Source organism: Lactuca virosa, chromosome 1 (assembly GCF_052849685.1).
Source record: "Lactuca virosa cultivar CGN04683 chromosome 1, Lactuca_virosa_CGN04683_v6, whole genome shotgun sequence".
Taxonomy (NCBI): Eukaryota; Viridiplantae; Streptophyta; class Magnoliopsida; order Asterales; family Asteraceae; genus Lactuca; species Lactuca virosa.
In genome coordinates, this window is record NC_136426.1 from 272,036,641 (window position 1) to 272,060,808 (window position 24,168).

Consider the following 24,168-nt stretch of genomic DNA (forward strand, 5'->3'; position numbering starts at 1 on the left):
GGTTCAACCTGATAGTCACCAAGTTATCCAATGCGGGCACCATCCGCAATAACCATGAAACAAATCTTCAGTTTCTTAATGGTTTGGGAAGACATTGGACTACAGCTAAGATGATAGTCCAGGGCGATAGAAAGATTCACTCTTTGTCACTCTACAAGCTCTATGGAGAGCTGCAAGCACAAGAATCCACCGTACTCAAAGACTGTGCTGACTTCGGAGGACCACTTGCTCTCATAGCACAAGCCCCACCGCAGTCACTCTACTCTCCCTCGTATGACACTCCACCGCAGTCATACGAAGTTGACTCAGAGTATGATGATGAAGAAGAATTTCAGAAGGCTATTGCTCTGGTTAGTCAACAGTTCAACCGTCTACCACCTCCTTCCTCCCGCAAGAATCAACAGTTCAACAAACCTCCATTCAACCGTAACTTCGGTTCCCAGAATAACCATTCTCGATATTCCAAAAGTTCTCATCCACCACCGCAATCTCAAATTAATCAACCGAAGGAGGTACCGCAGTCTCCTCAAACCACTGACTCCGGTACTCCCTCAGAAGACAAGACTGATGTTGTAATTTGTCACAAATGCAACAAAGAGAATCACTTTGCAAGAGATTGTAAGGCCAATGTAGTAAAAGATAGAGCATTCTACCTTAGAATGGCTCAAGAGTTGGAAGATAAGGAAAAGGCAAGGGCATACGTAGCCCATGTCAAAAGAGACCATCAAGTCTGGTCATTCGGAGACGAAGATGAAGCCATTAGTAGTGTCAAAGGAAAAGGGAAAATCTGCATGGTGGCAACTGCGGATGATGATGGGTCTACACAGTTGGAAAATCTAAAAGTGAAGCGATTGAAAATTTGGTAAACAATGGAACCGTGGACAATACATACAATTGGGGTTGGTCGAATGGATATCCTACCGCAATGGATTCCTCACCCCGGTTCAATAAAGACAAACTGTATGTCCCTCCAGACCGAGAATTTCATTTCCCAGTCAATGACAAAAATTTCATTGAGGAAATTGTGCCTGAGGTTTCGGGTTACACATGTGATCAAATTCCTATTTGTGGCACCATCTCCCCAAATTCTCAAACCTCATCCGTGGTTGATGAAGAAATTGTCATTGAGGGCCCCGAAGTCTCGAAAGACTCTCCATCTCTGTCCTCAGACCGCAGTGTCTCACACTGTAGTCAAAAGTCCCATAAATATGCCACTAAAGTCCCAACTAAGACTTACTCCGCAGTAGTCAAATCTTCACTATCGCAGTCCTCAGTAAAAGGAACCGTGACCCTTCAGGCGATTCATTATGAATTACCTATAGAGAACTTTGAAGTGGGTCAATGCTCACAAACCCCAGAATCTTCAAGTTCGGATGACTCAACCCCACGCTTTCAAAATCATTCTAAAAATTCCAAGAAACCGCAGTTGAACAACAATGACTGCGGTTCACCAAAATCTTTGGCCAAAAAGGCCTTCAAAGAAGAAATTAGATCTCGAGGCACAACTAGATAAACTTTTTCGAAAAACAAGAAACATGTCAGATTTCCAAAGTCCAAGAGTCCGGAAAAATTTGTTTTCTCACACTACTTTTCAAAAAACTCTCCTTTCAAGAAAACAAACAAAAAGGAAAGTCCAGCTTCGAAAGTCATTCCTACTTCTTCTGACACAACCCAAAGGAGTGTTCAGTCTTTTCGAAACAATGGTTTTCAGGTCTACTCCTCAAATGATCCTAAATGGAAAGGTATTTTACCCACTCCTCAAAATTTCAACAAATGGAAGGGTATCCTACCAAATCCACCAAAAAGGACTCAAAGATTTGCACGTGCTAAACCTTGTTCAAAACAAACTTTTTAGAAACCAAACAACACTCATGTCAGATCTTTTCAACCGCGGACCGGTAACAAGTCCACTTCATCCTATGGACCGCTGACCAAGCATAATGTCAGATCCAATGACAAAAAATCCTTTTGCAAATGTCAGTGTAGTTGCCAAAAAGATTCATCCTATGTCAAATCTAGTCAGAGTCAGAAATGTAGTACTTTTTCAAAAACTCACAACACTCCAAATCTGCATAAACAACCAGGACTAGGAATAAAAGTTGATAAGAGACCCGTCCCTGCAACCTCGGTCCATGCATCTTTCCCAATTGCCCCAGGCTCCAAGGAGGAACAAGATGAAGAATGGTTAATTGACAGTGCCTGCTCCTTGCACATGACCGGAAGGTTAGAATACCTTCGGGATTTCAGGCCAATATGCAATGGTGGAAATGTTACATTCGGAAACAATGCGAATGGAATCATCCGAGGTTACGGTATTCTCACTACGGGGAACTTTTCTATACAGAAGGTTGCTTATGTAGAAAGCCTTAAACACAATCTCATCAGTGTTGGCCAACTATGTAAAGCAGGACATCGAGTTGAATTTGATGATCAATTTTGCTGCGTAATGACAAGTGATAGGAACACGTGTCTGATCAAATCCCGATCCGAAGGTACCATGTATCCTTTGGATGTCTCTCTGATCATTGGTAGACCGCAGTTGTGCTTCCTATCCAAAGCCATATCCGAAGTCAGCTGGCTATGGCACCGCAAGCTAGCTCATCTCAACTTCAGGTACATCAACAACTTGGTCACATGAGAACTAGTCAGAGGTCTCCCTATTCTCAAATTCAGCAACGATACTCTCTGTCTGGCTTGTGAATGTGGTTAACAGTCCAAAGCAAGTCACCCTCTGGTAATGGATTCTTCAATTTCTGAACCACTGGAGCTATTGCATATTGATCTCTACGGTCCATCAACCGTAGCCAGTCTCCATCAAAAGAAGTACATACTGGTTATAGTAGATGACTTTACACGCTTCTCACGGGCCTTCTTCCTCAGACTCAAATCAGAAACACCGCAGATTTTCGTCAACTTCATCAAAGACCTCGAACTTCAGATCAAGCTTCCAGTAAGACGTATCCGCAGTGATAATGGAACCGAGTTCAGTAATCATCTTCTCAACAGTTTCTTGGTGTCCAAGGGCATCTCTCATAACTTCTCAGCTCCCTACACACCGCAACAAAGTGGAGTAGTAGAAAGAAGGAACCGCACTAGTAGAAGCAGCCAGATCCATGCTCAACTTCGCACACCTTCCTCTCTACTTCTGGGCTGAAGCTGTAGCAACCGCATGCTTTGTTCAAAACCGAAGAATTGTGTGCAAACGCCTCAACAAAACACCATATGAGGGCCTTAACAACCGCAAGCCAAATGTACGCTTCTTTCATATCTTTGGGTGTATATGTTTCGTGATCAACAACCGAGATCAGCTTAACAAGTTTGCACCAAAGTCTGATCAAGGCATCTTCCTTGGTTATTCCACTAACAAGGTTGCTTAGCGAGTGCTCATCAGACGAACAAGGCTGATCATTGAAAGCTTCGATGTGAAATTTGATGATTCTCACATCCACAATGCCCCTCCATCCACTAAAACCACCGCAATCATGGAAAGCGATATTCCTGCCTCTTCAGGTCCTTTAAATCTAGTTGAAGTCAATTATGACGATCTTTTCGATCCTATTGAAACGGCAAAACTATCCGAAGTTCTTGTGTCACCCACAGATCAACAACAACACACTGATGTTTCTGGACCATCTCTATCCGAAGTCGCTTCTCTCAATACTTCCACCTCTCCGGTTGAGGGGGAAGGCTCTAGTCTGGATCTAGCAACAACCGTCGAGGTTCCAGTACTTGATGTTGCTCAAGTTCCTATCCGGAGAGAATCATTACCATCAAACGTATCTTCGGATTCGGATGATGAACTCATAGAGAACATTGACACGAGAACCGATCCAAGGATTATCACTCTCCCATCTGCAGTCCAGGGGGAACCTTCTCAGGTTCCAGAGGAACTCCCATCAGCAGTCCAGGGGGAACCTCTCCTAATTGTTCAAGAAAACTCCATTCTCGTTCCAAACCAAGATGACTCGGCAGGATGTTCTCAAGTGCAGGGGGAACTGCCATCTCCAACCGCAGACTCTCCTGATATTCAAGATATTCCCTCTACCGCAGCTGCTGATCATCTGCAGCCCCGTCTGCACGTATGGACGAAGGACCACCCACCAGCTCAAATCATTGTCAACCCATCCGCAGGTATCCAGACTCGATCTTCCAAGGACCTATCTGATCACTGCCACTATGCAGCATTTATGTCCTCGGTAGAGCCCAAAACGATCAAAGAAGCATTGCTTGAACCTGACTGGATAGCTGCAATGCAAGAAGAGCTAGAAGAATTTCAAAGAAACAAAGTTTCGCAGCTCGTTCCGAAGCCATGTGGTCACTCTATTGTTGGCACTAGATGGGTGTTCAAAAACAAGCTGGATGAATCTGGTGCGGTAGTCAGAAACAAGGCAAGACTAGTTGCAAAGGGGTATAGTCAACTTGAAGGCATAGAATACGATGAAACGTATGCTCCGGTAGCACGCATGGAAGCTATCCGGATCTTCCTAGCATACGCAGCCCACAAGAACGTCAAGGTACACCAAATGGACGTTAAGAGTTCATTTCTCAATGGGGAATTAAAAGAAGAGGTTTATCTTCAGCAACCTCCAGGTTTTGAAAATGTTGAATTTCCAGAACACTGCTACAAGCTTGAAAAAGCAGTCTACGGTTTGAAGCAAGCCCCAAGAGCATGGTATGAGACTCTTTCTGAATTCCTTGTCTCATCCGGGTACAAGAGAGGAGTGATTGACCCCATGTTATTTAGAAAAGCAAATGGTAACCACCTTATGCTTGTACAAATATATGTGGATGATATCATCTTCGGATCGACTGATCAAGGAATGGTGGATGAATTTGCTAAGCTCATGACCAACAAGTTCAAAATGAGCATGAATAGAGAGATTAACTTCTTTCTAGGACTTCAAGTGAAACAAGTTCTGCAAGGGATATTCATTCATTAAGAGAAATACACCACTGAACTGTTAAAGAAATATTCTATGGACAACTGTTCTTCGGCTAAGGTCCCCATGGCCTTCGGTTATAAGATCTCTGCTGATCCCTCAGGTGAATCTGTGGATCACAAGACTTATAGAGGTATCATAGGCTCTTTGATGTACCTCACCGCAAGCAGGCCATACATTGTCTTTGCAACTGGTGTATGTGCAAGGTATCAGGCTGATCCAAAAGTGTCACATATGACCGCAGCCAAACAAATACTCCGGTACCTAAAAGGAAGCAAATCTCTTGGTCTATGGTACCCCGCAGGCAACGATTTCAGCCTTCAAGCATTCACAGATGCTGATCATGCCGGATGCAAACTAGATAGAAAAAGCACTTCAGGTGGATGTCAATTTCTGGGTGAAAGACTCGTCAGCTGGTCATCAAGGAAACAAAGTTGTGTATCTCTGTCTACCGCAGAAGCTGAGTATGTGGCCGCAGCCAGCTGTTGTTCTCAAGTCCTTTGGATGAAAACTCAATTATTGGACTACGGATATAGAATGCTGCGGATACCAATCTATTGTGACTCTGAAAGTGCTATTGCTATTTCTCACAATCCAATTCAGCACTCCAAGACTAAGCATATTGAACTACGGTATCACTTCATCAAAGACCACATCTTGAGAGGTAACATTGAACTCATCTTTGTTCATTCTCATGAAGAGATGCTGATGTGTTCACAAAAGCGCTCGACTCCACAAAACTTAACACCTTCCTGCAAATGTTAGGAATGATGAATCCAGACCCGCAATTCTTTTTGAATTGTTAGATATCGCAGACCATCCTTGGTCTCCGTTGCGGTTCTAACTGAAAGTTACTTATGATAGATGGTTCTGGTACCGCAACCATATATCATACTTATTTTTCATGGGTCCTTATTGTTTGTTATTAATAACTTTTGTACAGGTGCTCTTCTCAGTCTCTTCTACTGCAATCATAAATCTATCCATCCGCAATGACATTTGTTCATCTGCAATGACACCTGGTAATCCGCAATGAAGTTTCCATCCGCAATCACATTGATAATTTCTCAACTGTTTCATCAACCTTTGAATCTTTTGTGTGCTATTTAATGATCCTTCATTAAATAAAACATCAAATAAAAAAAAATTCCCTTGAGAAACTGTCTCATTCTCTTTCTGAATAAGCCTTGTGTCAGACCTATTTTTAGGTATGATGACAAAAAGAACATTTTTCCATAATCACATCCTTAATTTGTCTTTTCCGCTTACCCAGAACGTCCCATCCGTTACAACTTCCTTTCCCCTCACCCCACGATCACCTGACGTGATGATGTCCTTCTGACCTTTCATTAAATGCAAACCCTCTTTTGGCAAATCTCAAAAATCTTTTTTAAACCGTTTGATTTTATGTGGCTGAAATTTAATCTCCGATTCAAAAGATTCCCTCCAATCGACGTTTTACCTTATCCTTTTTTTTACCTAGGGTAAAAATCTCACCCCTTTATAAACCCGTCTTCTTCCCGAAAATCACTTTACGCTTTCTGAACATTGAACCTTCCCTCTCAAATCCTTCAAGAACTCTGTTTCTTTACTCTTTCTCTCAACCCTCAACAATGGTGAAATTCGGTATTTCAAAGAAACAATCCAAGGCATCTGGATCAGTAAACCCTACTGGTTCAGACTCTCCCACTATTGCTTCAAGCAACTTCAGAGCAGTGTTCGAAGATCATCCATTCTATAATGCTCCAACCAAGCTGATGATTAAGTTTCTGAAGAATCATCCCCTGTTTGGCCCCTTTGATGCTTTCACAGATGTTGCCCAAATCTCAACCCTCTTTAGATGTGCATTCTCAGCTTATCGCCCAATCGAAAACCCTCAAGAAGTTCACCTTAACCCGGTTAATGATTCTTTGGTCATTCTGTCCAAAGAAAAATTTCTTTCTACCATTAACCTTCTTTTTCATCCCTCCATCAAGATCTTCTCCCCATCCATGGCGGACGTTACTTCAGCCCTTTACCAAATGGGTTATCAGAAAAAGATAAGGGGAATTGGCGAATTCAAGAAAAATCAATTGCCTGCGGTCTGGCAATTTGTCTGCCACTTCATCATCCGCAGTCTATCCGGCAGAACCGGAGGCACATACAATATGGGACTGAAGCTTCTAGAGCTGTTATGGAGTATATTCACAGGACACGATGTAAACTACGGGCAGATCTTATGGGACGACTTTATTCAATATATTCCCAAGGAGAACCCAAGGGAGAACTCAACCGAGCTCACCTTTGCAAGGTTCTGGTCACTCTGCATTTCAGATCTTCATGCGGATGCTGAAATCGACATGGGCAGTGACATCAATTTCTTTGTCACCAAGGATCTCAAAAGGTACAATCCTTCTTCTGATCAAACTGTTTTTGGACCAATTCGAAGACTCCCTACCCACATTCTTTCCACACTTGGTCTTGAGACTGCTGATGTCTCAGATCACATTGAGGCTACGAAAGGTATTGCCCCATACCCTCCTACCCTGCCTCTCCAAGACCATCCGCAACCATTAACCCTGAAGGTACCGCAGTCCCTTCTGCCACTACTCTCTCCAATCTTTCTCAAAGAAGAAAGCAATTGGCCACCAAGAAGAAACAAAGAACACCCAAGAAGGATGCTCCCAAACGAACCACACCCACTAAGAAACGTAAAACCAAACCTACCGCAACCACACCTGATAGTGACTTTGATGAGGATAGGCAACCAATTGCTATCCTTAAGAAAAGAAAAACCGATACCTCTGGCCAAATACGTGACCGGACCGATACTGAAGCCTCTCAAAAGGCTCCAGTAGTCCTTGGGGTGGCCGCAGACCCATTCAGCACCACTATCATTTTCCAATCAGACTCAGAGAGTGAGTCTGATTCACGACATCGTGGAGACTCCCCCCAGTTCACTCCCAAGAGGATGATGTTGGATTAATGTCTAAGTCCATAACTATAATTGGTAAGACTTGACCCGACACGGCATGGTCCATTTGGGTTGCATGGCATCATGCATTTGGATATACTATAATGAAAGAAATAACACTTAAGGTTGGTTAATATATTATAAGTTCTAATATATTAATAAGGTTATTTAATTAGTATTGATCAAGAATTAATTTGGAATTAATTAAGTGATCAAAAGGAGACTAATTAAATATATGGGTTGATTGTGTAAATCATTCATTCTTATATATGTGGGCTTGTGATCCAAGATTCCTTTTGTTGGACTAAGTCCATGGGGTGACCCATGGATACTCCATGGAGGTTAAAATCCATGGAGCATAAGGAATGGGTAAAGTTATGAGTTACATGGTGTAACCCTAATAGCCACCATATAAAAGAATCCCATGGCTCAAGAAATCGTGCACTAATGTGTGAATATGAGGGCTAGACGATTTCAAGGAGTGTTCCATTTCTCTCAAGTCGTTCCATGTGCATTTGGTGTTGTGTGAACCATTTGAGGTGTCACACTTGGGGCACTAGGCACTCAAGCTTCATGGAGACAAGCTACATCAAACAAAGGTATGTATTCTATTCATTTGATTACCCAAGTATCAAGTATTGTATGCTAGATAGGGTAATACCTTGGAAAGTTCATAATTGCATGTATAATAGAGAAAACATAGATCCAAGGTATTTAGGGTTGCATGTACACATAGGAGTGTTAGAATGCGCAAAACCCATCAGATGACACTGGTGCTCGCCCTAAGGTCTCCAGGGCTTCCCGACTGTATTTCTTTTCGCCTGAGGAGTTGCACTCCATCCTTTTGAACGTCACCCAAACACTTCAAACACCTTCCCAACCGCAGGGCACTTCTTCCGCCCATGCCAGAACTGAGCAAAGGCCAAACTTGACCACGGGTCAAGGAGACCAAGGAAGCTCAGGAAATCCTACTCTGCTTACATCCGCAGAAGGTTGTTTAGGCACGGTGAGCACAAATGTGCAAGGATCCGTGGACCCGAAGGACACTTCGGTGCGTTTTCAAGGATTTGACAGAGATGAATCAAACAACTCATGGTTACGCTACAATCCGGTAACTGAGTCAGAAATCAAGAAATATGCCGCTTTCAAGAGGGCATTTCAAGCCCGCAAGGAACAACAGCTCAAGCAACAACAACAAAAGGAGCAAGATATCCAGTCAGTGGCACGGTATTGGGCTGACGCAATCAATAATGCCAATACCGTAGCCACCATTCAAAAAGGTTCAGGACTGGATGACCGAGATGGCTGAAACAGTCCTTAAAGCTCAGGCAGCAGGTGAAGGTGCAGGTACCTCCAGAGGGACTCCAACTCCTACTCCAACTCCACATCCAACTCCAACAGTTCATTAATCACAAGATGAAGGAACCGCAATAGAAGTCAGTTCTGCTCCCACCTTCGGTCTTGATGATGAAGACATCCAGAAGGTTAACAAGCCCAGTCCTTCTGATGACCTCATGATGTTCGATGAGGAAGAGGAATCCAGTGGCTCTCACCATTCGACTTCTAAACCCAAAGAAAAGAAGAAAAAGAAGAAGAATGTTGTCACCAGGAAAGCATTTCTGAGCTTACAAGCCAAAGTCGATAAGATCTTAGCTGCGGTTAAGCCCACTCAACCGCAACCAGAAGACTCTCCCGGGCCGCAGTCACTGATCGAACATATAGAACGCTTGGAAACAAGGGAACGCTTGGCTGCTGAGAGAATTTCTCTCAAAGTGGAAATGGGGATCCGGTCCCTTGACAACAACCGCAAAGCAGATCTCAAGGATTTTATGGCTGCTGCGGAACGCCTTATTACTGAGGTGACCGCAATCAAAACGGATCTCCAAGCAGCCATTGCGGATCAAGCAACAATCAATAGACTACAACGCTCCCTTTCCTCCAACTTCCATGGTCCCGAGATCCTCCAGCTCACCAAGGAAATACACAGGCTACTCTTCAGCTCCTCTGTTCCCAATAATCAACAGTTGGCTGAAGCCCTCAAAGCTCAATTTCAAGAAGTTTTTGCCAAGGTTGATGACCTTAAAAAGTGGCTTGAGGAAGCTCCTCCGTTGCATTCCTCAAGAGGGGGAAGTGAAGAAGAAGTCCATCACTCTGATCACTCCATCTCACAACATCAGAGCCCCCCCATCATCACAGAAAAAATTCCTACACCGCAGCCTTCACCGCAACCATCTTATCATAATGCACCTAATAACACTCCACCGCAAGAGATGGTCACTCCTGAAAAGCCAGAAACTCGCCCTCACCTCAAAAACCTGGCTGAGTACATGTCATCTCCAAGCTCAACTGACTCTCCTGCCACCACCCAAAGGAAACACGATTGGAAGGCAGCCAAACTTGCAGAGCTTATATGGAGAGAATGCGGTTTTGATACTATGATGGACGAATCCTTGATAAACTCTTGGATCAATCCTCACCGCAGACTGCTGGATGAAGATTACAGACCCCACCTCACCTATGGTGAACCCCCTACTGATGGATACTGGGATGTCCCAATTTCTCCAAATGCCAAATACTTCACAGTATTTGAGCATTTCGACCGCAGCCTTCCTGACCACAAAAGACTGCCAATGGAATTTGAGAGACCCAGTCTTTTTCATGCTAAACATGCCTCTTCCATTGAAAATATATGGTCTAACGATAGACCATCCGCAGTCAAGAACTACAAAATCCGGAAGTTCGTGAAGGCTGACTACATCCAGTATACCCTCACTAGAAGGGAGCATGACTATATCCGCACCCAGGCAGACTTTCCCTGTATGAATCCGGAAGAAATCTTTCTTATTGCCAAGGTGTTCCAAAACAAGTCAGAAAAGCACCCAAAAATGAAGATTGCGCTTGAAAAGGCCAATACTTTTCTGAAGGAAACGGTCTGTGATTTTGCCAAGATCGATGCAGACATCTATCCTATCATTGCCAAGAAATTTGATCTGCCACCTCTCGAGCCTGCACCAATGCCTACCGAAGGCTATCAAGAAAGATCCTTAGGCGCAAACAACTTTCCTGAACTTGGAGTCATTTTCAAAAGGAAGATAGATAACGTCAAATATTTCATTCCTATGACTGCCATGCATCGCCTCACCAAGAAGCAACTTGACATCTGCCGAACCGCAGTTGAAAGATCGAAGCACGCCACCGCAGATGTCAAGTTCGAGATCTTAAGGAGAATCACCTGGCTGGAAAACATTAGGAAATTTTGGTGGATCCTGATCAAGTTCCTCAAACTTGATAGCTGAACAAAACCTAAAGATGTCACTTAGGGGGAAATTGTTGAATCATAAAAAGTGACCCTCTTGAACTTCAGCTACCGCAACCTCTTCAGCTACCGCAGCCATCCTGCACCCGCAGTCAAGCTCCTTCATCAGCAACCGAATCTGGAGTCTACCTACCGCAGTCACTTAACTAGATTACTTTACTTGTCTTTATTATGATACTCTCTATTGTCCAGTATGCCTTGCATGGCTACTTTTAGAGATGTAATCTAGTGTACTTCTTGAGTCTCTATAAATAGAGCTCATTCTCTTGTATCTAAAAAAAAAGAACTTACGCATCTATCTATTCTGAATACACTTCTCAAGTTATTCTTTCTATCTCTCTATCTTACTACGCACCACTTCTTACTCTCAAATATTACTAAAATACAACAGATCATAACCTCTCTTCTAATCAAGTCTTTCGTGACTTAATCACTAAGTTTGATCTTCCTTATTAACTCGGTTTGAATGCATTCCTTGTTATGAATCAACTTATGTGTATACTTGATATAACAATTGTTGTCATTTCTATTTCTTTACTTTCCGCAACTAACTCTCTAACTATCTAATTCTAACTTATTAATATTATTGTTGAGCTTTTAGATCCTTCGAGATTAACTATTCCGCAATACACTTGTTATAATGTTTGTTCAAGTGTGTCTCTAAGTTTTTCTCTCAACAGTTATGAATTTCCCAAGTTTTGGGCACGAAAATCAAAAACATGTTGAAAACCGAGAATTTTCGCATGGTCACCCTTCGGCCACGTCACCTCGCTTGAGAGGCTTCCCTGTATCACCACGTGTTCGCTGCTGATTGGACCAAATTTTCTCGTGGCACCTCCTGATTGCACCGAAGTTGCGGTCCACTACGCATCTGACACCCTTCGCATGGAGATGACACCGAGCTCGGACCCGTGTCCTCTTCTGATTGGACCGAAGGCTCAGCCACTCCTGATCCGACGCGCCATTCCAGGTGTCCGAAGCGAAGCCTCCCCCTCGCCACCTGTCTGAGACACGCGTCTCCTTCCCCTTGCTTCGGATCCGATGCTTTGGCCTATAAACAGCCTGCGAGACTCCCCGGTTCTTAACTCATTTTGTCACCCCATTTTCACCCTTTTTCACATTTTTCAACCCTTTAAACTTCTTTACAACCCCCCGAAGCCCCGATATCATATTTAACACTCGAAGCAAGCCCCGAAGCCCCGAAATTCTCGAGAAGCTAACCTCTTTCCAGTCGAAGTGCTGCCCGAAATTCTCGAGAAGCTAAATATACAAGTATGATTCACGATTGTATACTTTTCATTCCAAGGAAATTACTAACAATTCATTTATCTATACCAGTATATGTATAATACTTTTAGTATATGGATAATATATTAAAGAAGTAATAATACATCATACCGGGTTTGCATTAACAAGGGTACAAATACAACGTACCAGGGTTAGCAATCACGGGGTAATAATACATCATACCGGGTTTGTATTAACAAAGGTACAAACTTACCAGGGTTAGCAATCACGGGGTAATAATACATCGTAATCTCGTTGAAACAATAAATTTGTCAGACTCTTCATGGTGTACTTATCTAAGTACGACGTTTAGTCCTGACTTATTAACCAGAATCTCCTGGAGGGAGAGTGTGAATTTGCGTATAGATCTATACGGGACTGACAATCCCGCACTTTACTATTCGCTACAGTTTGGCCGGCAGGCCTAGGGTGACAAATGTCATATCGTTTTCGACGCCTGAATAACGTCGCATCAGGCACATCAGTCATATCAGTATGGTTAATAGAACTCACATGGATAAAACAACGAGTAAATTACTTAGTAATATACTTCTCTTAAAACAGTAAGAAAAGATAATTACATCCTATCTATTTTACTAACCAAATATACCTTCTGTTAGTTTTCACTTATACTAAAAAACTACGTATCATGAAATCAAGTATAGCAAATATACTTGTACTTTTGGTTTTGGAACGTTTAAAACCACCAATCAGTATCATGGATAATATAATATTTTCTAGGATTAATACCAATGTTTTACTGTAGAACGGATATAGCTAAGAATACTTTTACGAATGAAACGGTTTATGGGATTAAACTACTTTTACAAATGGAACGGTTTTGTGGGGATTTAAAACTACTATTCGATAAAACGGTTTTATGGGGATTTAAAACTACTTATCAGATGGAAGTTAGTCATTCATCCTCTTTAAACTAGTATAACATTAAGGACCTTTAGTGGATAATTCTATAATTCCTTAGTTTATACACCAGAGTTGTATATAAGTAATATCCGATTCACAGTGAAATGTGTGACTTCCGCCTTACTTCGTGTTCCTTGTTTGGTTGTGGGCTTAGGGCAGATACACTCATTTAACTATCCATTCGATATTAGGTAATATATAACTAGTATCAACTAAGTAATTTTAGAGGTAACTATTAAGGTTATCATTTTATCACATCAGGAAATATAGGACTTTCTGGAGGAACCAACGAACTTTTCCAAAGAACTTAGAGTATACTTTATAGAACTAATACACTTATGAACTCACCAGCTTAAATGCTTATCTACTCTTTCAAAATAACTTGTATTCTCAGGAATCCAGTACACAGGTACACTCCCGAAGCTTTTGAGAAGACTACCTAGTAACGTACTGCGACTCTTGTCTTCTACTGTATCTACTTTGGTGTTTGAATATGTAGTGTTTAAACACTTATGTAAAACTTAGGTCCCATTTGATAGTTGCTGACTGAGAAAGTGCTGACTGGGAAAGATCTGTCTGGGTAAGAAATCCTGACAGAGTAAGAAACCATGTTGTTTGATTATACATCTGACAGAATATGTTGACTAATACAAAATGACCATATTACCCTTTAAATGTAAATTACACACAAATCCTTTAAAAATCCAAATAAAATAAAAGGAATCATTGTTTTTATAAAGTTATAAATAATTTCATTGTTTTTCAACAATTCAAACTACTCATTCATTGACCAGATTCACATTCATCAATCAGTTTAAAGGATTGATAATCAGCCATTATAGGATTGATAACTAGCCATAACACTTGCAGCAAAAACATCAAATATTAAAAGGAAACAAATGAAAAACTTATATGAATACAAGCACATATAATCTCAATAACAATCAACAACAAAAGAACATTCAACCATTCTCTTTTTCCATTTTTATTCCAAACGGACCATTCCATGAGCACAAAACTTGAAAAATCTTGCTTTCCTTGAAATTGAAAAGAAAAAGACTGAATTGCCTTTTAGACAAAACTTTGAGTAATCGCAGAAAATGATAACACTGAAATGACACCATTTGCTGCTGATAAAATGCATATTACACAGGTCCTTGTTGAGAAAATGATATAACCTTCATTATTACATCCTAATTTAAAACCAAAATGCCAAAAGTAAAGAAAAATTTGTGAACACCAATAATCAAGAAAAATTTGTGAACACCAATAATCAAGAATTATTCTCACAGCGATTGATCTGCCACTGATCAAAAGGTAGAACAAATCAATTGAAACTCGGAAAAAGCAAAATCACCGAGCATGAAAGCTTTACCTGATGAGAAGAGGCAAAAGGCGTCAATCGATGGGTGGTAGAGGCAGAAATCATGGACGGCCGTTGCTGGTTGCGGGAGAAGAAGCGTGACTATGGAGGCGCTAACAGGGGAGCTATATGGAAAGGGCACAATTGGAAGACGCCTCTCCCATTCTCAGTCAGCCAATTTTCATTTTCTTACCGAGAAAGATTCAAACTTCCGAGTCAGAGGCATAAAATTGAGTTATCAAACAAGTTTAGCTGACCGAGTCAGTCAAAAATGTCTGACCTGACTCGGTCAGAAGAATATCAAACACAGCCTTATACTTATTAATGCAATGGTTGTTTGTACTTTGATTACTATATTGCATGTGTTGTGATACTTACATGAAGTCCTCCGCCCCCGAACATTTCCACCGTTCTGGTTTGGGGTGTGACAGATTGGTATCAGAGCAGTGTTTATAGTGAACTCAATATATCAGTCATAAAATATATACAACTATAAACCCATTGGGTTAAAAACACTCTGACCAAGAGTTATACTTTAAAAATATAACAATATTTTATAAAAGTATAAGTACATGCAGAATATATATACTAGAATGAGTATCACAAGAGGAAAAAAACAAAAGTATTTGGATGTTGGACATTACAGTTAAACCTGGACAGTTATGTAATCATATCTAGGATCAATATAGCCTGATCAACTATATTCATTTGAGATATGACCAACATATGTTTGGGAGTGATTGTAGTGTTGCAACAAGTCTAAAACTTACCTAGGTACCAGAAGAATTCTAGAACCAAATATAAAGGTTAAAATACTATAGGAGTATTTTAGGATGCTATAACAAGAAAACTGAAAACTTATCAAGTTCTTATATCTAGAAGTCCAAAAATCAAACTTATAACTAAAATACCATGGAAGTATTTTAGATACCATAAATAACTTTGGGGAAATGTTGAAAAGATCTTTTCTGATAGGTCTATAATTACTAAGTGGATACGTTAAGGTTATATATAGTTGAGCTTTTATAGACTTAGAATATGTGATTTTCACTCTACTTCCTTTTCCTTGTTTGGATGTGGTTTTAGAGTAGGATTACTTATTCGAAGGTCTATTTGATCTAGATTATATATAATCGATACACACCATGTGATTATAGAAGGACCAGAAACGATCACCTTCGTAAAAATTTAAATTTTCTCATAGATTCTTTAGACATTCCCATTCTCGTATAAACCCCTTAGATAAATGTAGTCACTCCAGCAATCAATAGAAGAGTCAAGGAGGATCCAACATAATTTCATTAGGAGAATTCCGAGAAAGAAACAGATAAGGAGTAAAGAAACCATAGAAATCATTTAGTGCCCCTACCCTATTAAGGACACCAATCAGAGATTCGCATGGACTTTCGAGATTCAAAATCTTCATTACGAAGTAATGGGGATCAGTGTCAGAATCGGAAGTAAGACAACTCAAGAATTCAATATACCTACGGAGGAGAAGGACACCCTATAGATACCAGGAGAGAACAAATCATTACCACCCATAATAGAACAGAGAACAAACGAAAACCACGTGTGATTCATGTGAAGTGTTTGAGCGCCTTTTCATCTAAGTAATAACTAGTAAATCAATTCAACTTAGGGAGTTAGTATTTACATTACTCACATTAGGTTTTGAGCTTATCTACTTTTCCTGTCACGACTAATAACAATAAATCGGATCACGAAATCTCAATTGATAATGATTACTTCTCAAATTCATAAGTCTATTTTATGTAGACACTGTTATGAATTGTTTTCAAATATTTTTGAAAGTTGGAAAACGATATCCACCAATCGAAGGTAACTTAGCTCGGATGACACTCGGTTCATTCTAGAAACTTATTTCTGCTCCTTACCAGGACTGCATCATAGGGATGCAGGCCGAATTATTAGGAACAGTATAACAAAACGAAAGATTTATATGTAGATATAAATGATTAGAATACATCTAGAGCCAACGATAGTCGCTCACGAGCTCATTTTCTTTATCATGTAACAAAATCATGCCTCCAAAGAAACGTAACCAACCCACCAGCAAAACACCAATCCTTCAAATAGATGCGGCTACGTTTCAAGCTGCAGTCACAGCAGCCGTAGCAGCTGTCATGGCACACCTTAATGCTAACAATGCAAATGTTAGTAGTAATGCTATCGGCATCCCCGATCGTGGTGATGGCCAAGTACAGCAACGAGTAGCTATTTGTAAGGACACTTCGAACCTTAAGCCTAATATCCTGAAACGAAAGTTCGAGAACAAGAAAGGGAGTTGTTCAACTCAAGAACCCAACAGAGGGCAACGAACTGGGGCAGTCAATACCCCCATCATCCCTGTTATTCCAGCGCCGACCATGCTGTACTTAGGAAACCTCCCACACTACATCAAGTGCAACTACCATCACCATGGAGTTTGCCGAGAGCTGCATTGCAATAGATGCAACATGAAGGGGCATACCGCCCGCATCTGTAGAACTCCAGTTGAGTTCATCACTTCAACTACCAATGTTGGAACCATCCCAATATGTCACCATTGTGGTGAAATAGGACATTACAAGAGGGACTGTCCAATAGAGAAGAACGACGGGGGAGCAAGAGGAGTTTGACCCCATAGCATGGGAAGGTATCAAAGAACCCTGCTATATTTTGGTACGCTTCCAAACCCCGATAATTATCTATAATTATGATTACTCTCCCGTTCAAATTAAATCACAGCATTCATATAAAATTTGAAACCCTAACAGGTAAGCTATGATGACTTAGTGTATACATAAGGGTCATTTATAATTAAGATTTGTAGATTTAGAGTGAGTAATCCCGCCTCATTTCTTGTTCCTTGTTTAGTTGTGGAGTTAAGGCAGGGTTGCTCAGTCAAAGGTCTTACCATTCTTAATTATACATGACTTGTATACACCAAGCTATTATAGAGAGACCTAGTAAGGATCATTTCATGAAAGTTCATAATTTCAAATTATCAGAACCCTTATATTGGTAGTACCCGCCAATTTCGAATCAAAAAGGGGATTCATAACAGTAATAACAAAATAAAACCGGAAGCGCTGAAAACTTAGGTACATAGGATAGTTCACTATCCTAAGTAATCATTTCCCCCAGAATTACTTAATATCTATTTCATCGAGAAAATTCCGACATTCTCATTCGACATGGTTTTGGCCTGGCCATTACCATGTGAAAATTCTTATGCTGTGTAAGAGAACTTTTTCCTTAATCAGCCGTAAGATGAAATTCTTCCAATCCATAACACAAACCCTTAGGTTGTCTCTTATTTCAAAAGTTCAGAAGTACCCATGCGAAGGGTACCACGCCCTTCTAGCCTACTCAGTAGACATGAAACTTCAAACGAAAAGCACTGAAGTAGTCTTAGAAGTCAGTATCCACCGAAGTACCCCAGTAGATCTCATAGGAAAATCATTGTACCGCAGGTCAAGTTCAAGAATAGAGACTAAGAACTCATTAGGTTAATCTATCGCTGCTAAGTGTATACACGGGAGTGGTATATAATTTAGACTTAACAAGATTTAGGATGTGTAATTCCGCCCTATCTCCTGTTCCTTGTTTGGTTGTGGACCTGGGGCAGAGTCACCCATCCGAACGTTTTTTGAAATCTAAATTATATACGACTCGTATACACGAGGTGATGACAGATGAGCCAAATATGAGTCTTATCGAAGCAAAAGTCGCAGGCTTACTACAACAACCGGAGATACCTGAGTGGAAGTGGTAGCGGATTACAATGGGCTTTATAATCAAGTTACCAAGGCAAGAGGTGGACTTGATACCATTTTGGGTGATCGTCGATAGATTAGACAAGTCCGCGCACTTCCTACAATTTTGAAGAAACAGGCAAGTAGAGAAGATAACTAGAACGTGTGAGTGCACAGTGTTACAATATCTGTTATCTCCGCTGAGATAATAGAATAATCTCCCAGTTCAGGCAGTCACTTCAAAAATCTTTGGGAACTAGAGTAGTCATGAGCTTATGTGATCGACTTTGGTAAAGCATGGGATAGCCATTTACCAATTAGTCGAGTCCTTTATCATGCTAGCATTTAAAGTTGCTCCATTTGAAACCTTCTGTGGTCGCAAGTGCAGATCCTATCTACACTGGACTAAAGTTGGTGACACCCAACTAGCTAGAGGTCAAATTTCCACATAGCACCTTCGTGGGTCTGGAATTCATCCGAGAAACTACCGAAAAGAAAATACGAACCAGGAAGCGACATAAAGCTTCCAGAGTTAATCAGAGAAGCTACGACTTCAATAAAAGAAAACCCTTGGAATTCCAGGTTGGTGACCTTGTTATATGAAAGTCTCACCCTGGAAGGGCAAGATACGCTTGAGAAAGCGTGGAATACTAAATCCAAGGTACATAGGACCATTCGATATTCTTACCAGAATCGGTCTTGTAGCTTATAAACTTAAACTACCACAAAAACTTAATAACATTCATCCTACCTTTCACATATCTAATCTAAAGAGGTGTCTATCCAATGAAACACTTGTTATTTCACTCGATGAAATCAAGTTAAATAAAAGTCTACACTTTGTAGAAGAACTAATGGAGATGCCACCGAGCTCGGACCCGTGTCCTCTTCTGATTGGACCGAAGGCTCGGCCACTCCTGATCCGACGCGCCATTCCAGGTGTCCGAAGTGAATCCTCCCCCTCGCCACCTGTCCGAGACACGCGTCTCCTTCCCCTTGCTTCGGATCCGAGGCTTCGGCCTATAAATAGCCTGCGAGACTCCCCGGTTCTTAACTCATTTTCACCCCATTTTTCATCCTTTTTCACATTTTTCACCCCTTTAAACTTCTTTACAACCCCCTGAAGCCCCAATATCATATTTAACACTCGAAGCAAGCCCCGAAGCCCCGGAATTCTCGAGAAGCTAACCTCTTTCCAGTCGAAGTGTTGCTAGCATAAAGCCCGGTTTTTAATCAAAAACTCGCAGTTTCTTCGAGAAAGATCATCTATAGAAACGAAACGCTGCCCAAATCACCACTTATCAAGTGAGTTCATACCCCTATAATCTACCTTTTTAATGGTTTTTAAATGCTTTTTAGGGGGGGGGGATACAAGTTGAACACAATATAAACTGTGTTAATAATTGTATGTGATAATAATCACACAAAGGATTTCCTTATGCTTTTAAGGATTACCAAATACTTCCAAAATGACTTAAAGCCATGTTAAATCTTTAAAGTCATGTGAACTCTTTTAATACTGTTAAATTCTTTGAAAAAGGTTTTATAAACTATTTCAAATTATAATTATCAATATCATATTCATATATGTATAAGTATATAAATAAAACTTAAAGGGATTAGGACTAAAGAGTTGCCTTATCTCCTTTTCCTTATTTGGATGTGGATTTGAGGTGAGGTTCATTATCTGAAGGTCGTTTCCTTCTTAATTATATACATTATACATATGGGAATATAAAAGGTTACTTCAGTTGGTATCATTACCTTTGTATCATGCTGAGCAAAGGGGTGCATTCAGGAGAGATCATGTTAATCACATAGAACGTATAAATTATAATAGATATAATTTATGATTCAAAACTAAATATACAAGTATGATTCACGATTGTATACTTTTCATTCCAAGGAAATTACTAACAATTCATTTATCTATACCAGGATATGTATAATACTTTTAGTATATGGATAATATATTAAAGAAGTAATAATACATCATACCGGGTTTGCATTAACAAGGGTACAAATACAACGTACCAGGGTTAGCAATCACGGGGTAATAATACATCATACCGGGTTTGCATTAACAAGGGTACAAATACAACGTACCAGGGTTAGCAATCACGGGGTAATAATACATCATACCGGGTTTGCATTAACAAAGGTACAAACTTACCAGGGTTAGCAATCACGGGGTAATAATACATCGTAATCTCGTTGATACAATAAATTTGTGAGACTCTTCATGGTGTACTTATCTAAATACGGCCTTTAGTCCTGACTTATTAACCAGAATCTCTTGGAGGGAGAGCGTGAATTTGCGTATAGATCTATACGGGACTGACAATCCCGCACCTTTACTGTTCGCTACAGTTTGGCCGACAGGCCTAGGGTGACAAATGTCATATTGTTTCCGATGCGTGAATAACGTCGCATCAGGCACATCAGTCATATTAGTATGGTTAATAGAACTCACATGGATAAAACAACGAGTAAATTACTTAGTAATATACTTCTCTTAAAACAGTAAGAAAAGATAATTACATCCTATCTATTTTACTGACCAAATATACCTTCTGTTAGTTTTCACTTATAGTAAAAACTATGTATCATGAAATCAAGTATGGCAAATATACTTGTACTTTTGGTTTTGGAACGTTTAAAACCACAAATCAGTATTATGGATAATATAATATTTTCCAGGATTAATACCAATGTTTTACTGTAGAACGGATATAACTAAGAATACTTTTACGAATGAAACGGTTTATGAGATTAAACTACTTTTACAAATGGAACGGTTTTATGGGGATTTAAAACTACTATTTAGAAAAGGTTTTATGGGGATTTAAAACTATTTATCGGATGGAACTTAGTCATTCAACCTCTTTAAACTAGTATAACATTAAGGACCTTTAGTGGCTAATTCTATAATTCCTTAGTTTATACATGAGAGTTGTATATAAGTAATATCCGATTGACAGTGAAATGTGTGACTTCCGCCTTAGTTCCTGTTCCTTGTTTGGTGGTGGGCTTAGGGCAGATACACTCATTTAACTGTCCATTCGATATTAGGTTATGTATAACTAGTATCAACTAAGTAATTGCAGAGGGAACTATTGAGGTTATCATTTTATCACATCAGGAAATATAGGATTTTCTGGAGGAACCAACGAACTTTTCCAAAGAACTTAGAGTATACTTTATAGAACTAATATACTTATGAAATCACCAGCTTAAATGTTGATTTACTCTTTCAAAATAACTTGTATTCTCAGGAATCCAGTAGACAGGTACACTCCCGAAGCTTTTGAGAAGACTACCTAGTACCGTACTGCGACTCTTGTCTTCTACTGCATCTACTGTGGTGTTTGAATATGTAATGTTTAAACACTTATGTAAAACTTATACTTATTAATGCAATGGTTGTTTGTACTTTGATTACTATATTGCATGTGTTGTGATACTTACATGAAGTCTTCCGCCCCCGAACGTTTTCGCCGTTCTGGTTTGGGGTGTGACAAAATCTAATTTAAGTGGAGGGAGTTGTAAAACCCTGTTTCAAATCGTTTCATAATTCGGGGTTGTGCCCCGAGGTCTAGTTATAATAAGGCTACAGGCCTTGATGGAAATAGAGATTTAGATCCCTTTGGATATGGGTAATGTAGATTATGTGATCCGAGAGTTCGGTTGGTGCTTTGGAGCCCAATGGTATAACCGTAAAGTGATAGTTTGGGCATTTTATGAATTTTGGATTTAAGTTCGGAAAGTTTAAGGAAAAGGAGAGTTGATAGGGTTGTAGAGCTTCTCATTACCTTTCCGTGGATACAAGGATCGTTGAAACGAAGAAGTTACGACCATTTTAAGTTTGGACCATTTTTAGGTTAAGCGCATACGTTAGGCGTACGAGGACATCCCTAGTACGCTGGGCATAAATTAAGTACGTTGGGTGTGACAACTGTCAAAATTAGAGTTGGTTCTAGACTTGAATAAACTTAGTTGCACATATAGGCACGAGACATGTTAACTTTAGTAGCTAGAAGCTAAGATAGCCTACTAGAAACTTGGAAACAAGTAGAATCGAAGGATAGTGTACATAGATTTCACATTGATATGTGAATTCTACAACTACTTTAACAGTAACAACTATCCAAATTCGGTTCATTCATTGATTCCTTGAACCACTACATAGAAATGCCAATGAACCGGAAAAAATAAATTACAAACATTATTTCTAACTTGACTAAGAGTTATGAAACTCTAAAATATTTTGAAGTCTCAAAGATCCAATTTATTTTGATATCCAAAGATTTACAAAATTCCTTCAAACCCTAAAAGTCCTAAAAACTTAAATTTATGAAGTTTTACATTAAAATCCCAAGAAAATTTTTATAGACTCTATAATATCAAATTAAAATATTTAAAATGTGGAAATAAAATCAAGGAAATTAATTTATTTCATTAACATTAACCTTACTTTTATAAGCTAAAAATCAAAGAGTTAAGAACGAATTTTATATAAAATACACATTTTATATAAATTGAAAGAAATTTTGAAAAAATTAAGGGATTAATACAAAATAAATAAATAAAATAAAATAAAATCTCCTATCTCCACTCAAAAATCGGCCACATCCCTCCAAAGACCACTCTTCCCCAAAACTCAATCATTTCACTCACTTATTCACTCTACCACTCTACTTCTCTCTCTAAATTTATCTCTTCCTTCTCTCTAAAGGAAATCCGATTGTATAAGCAAATTTTGCAGGAGATATTTTTCCAGTTCATTATTCATTTGTTAGCGCACATCTCAGTATTTTGGTGACCGATTTTAGTGGAGAGAAACACCAAAGAGATGAAGAGAGAAATTGGGTATCCAGAGAGATGAAATCTTTCTTTTCTCTATTTCTTCTCTCTAAAATCCCCATTCTTTACCTCTATGAACTAGCTCCAAAATCCATGAAATTTCCAGCAAATATCCCTCATTTTACTCAAGAATATTCATAATTTAAAGTTGATCTTCAAGGTAAAATCAATTTCCTTACATTTTGTTCACTTTTCTTTCAAAAATATCAAGTTTTCATGCTTTTTTCTTCTCCATAAACACTTTTCTTTGAGATTATTCACATGCATGTCGAATTTGATGATGATGGTGGTAGGAATTCACCCAAAAACAACATGCATTTTGTTAGAAGGTGAAATCCAATGATCAAAACCTAAATCAAATCCATCAACTTGAGTTTTACAAGTTTTAAAGATCCAAAACCACATGCATTCAAGTTTTTCATTTAGAAACATCATTTTGAACAAAATAAGTTCATTCATGGTCTTCAAATCATAGTGCCTGTGATGAACATCAAGCTTAAAGGCTTGATGATCAAAGTACATTGTTAAGAATGCTTATAAAGGATTTATTCATAAATAAATATCTAAAACTTCTTTTCTACGCAAATCCGATTTTTTCCAGAATCCAAACAACAAAATAAGATGATCTGGAAATATTCAGAAAATAACTCGTTTTTCTCCATTTATTGTAATTTTTGCAAGAAAATAGAGAAATAATTCATATAAAATAGTTTTGATGGTTAATAAATTCTGGTATATTTTGGATATCACCTATGTACCGG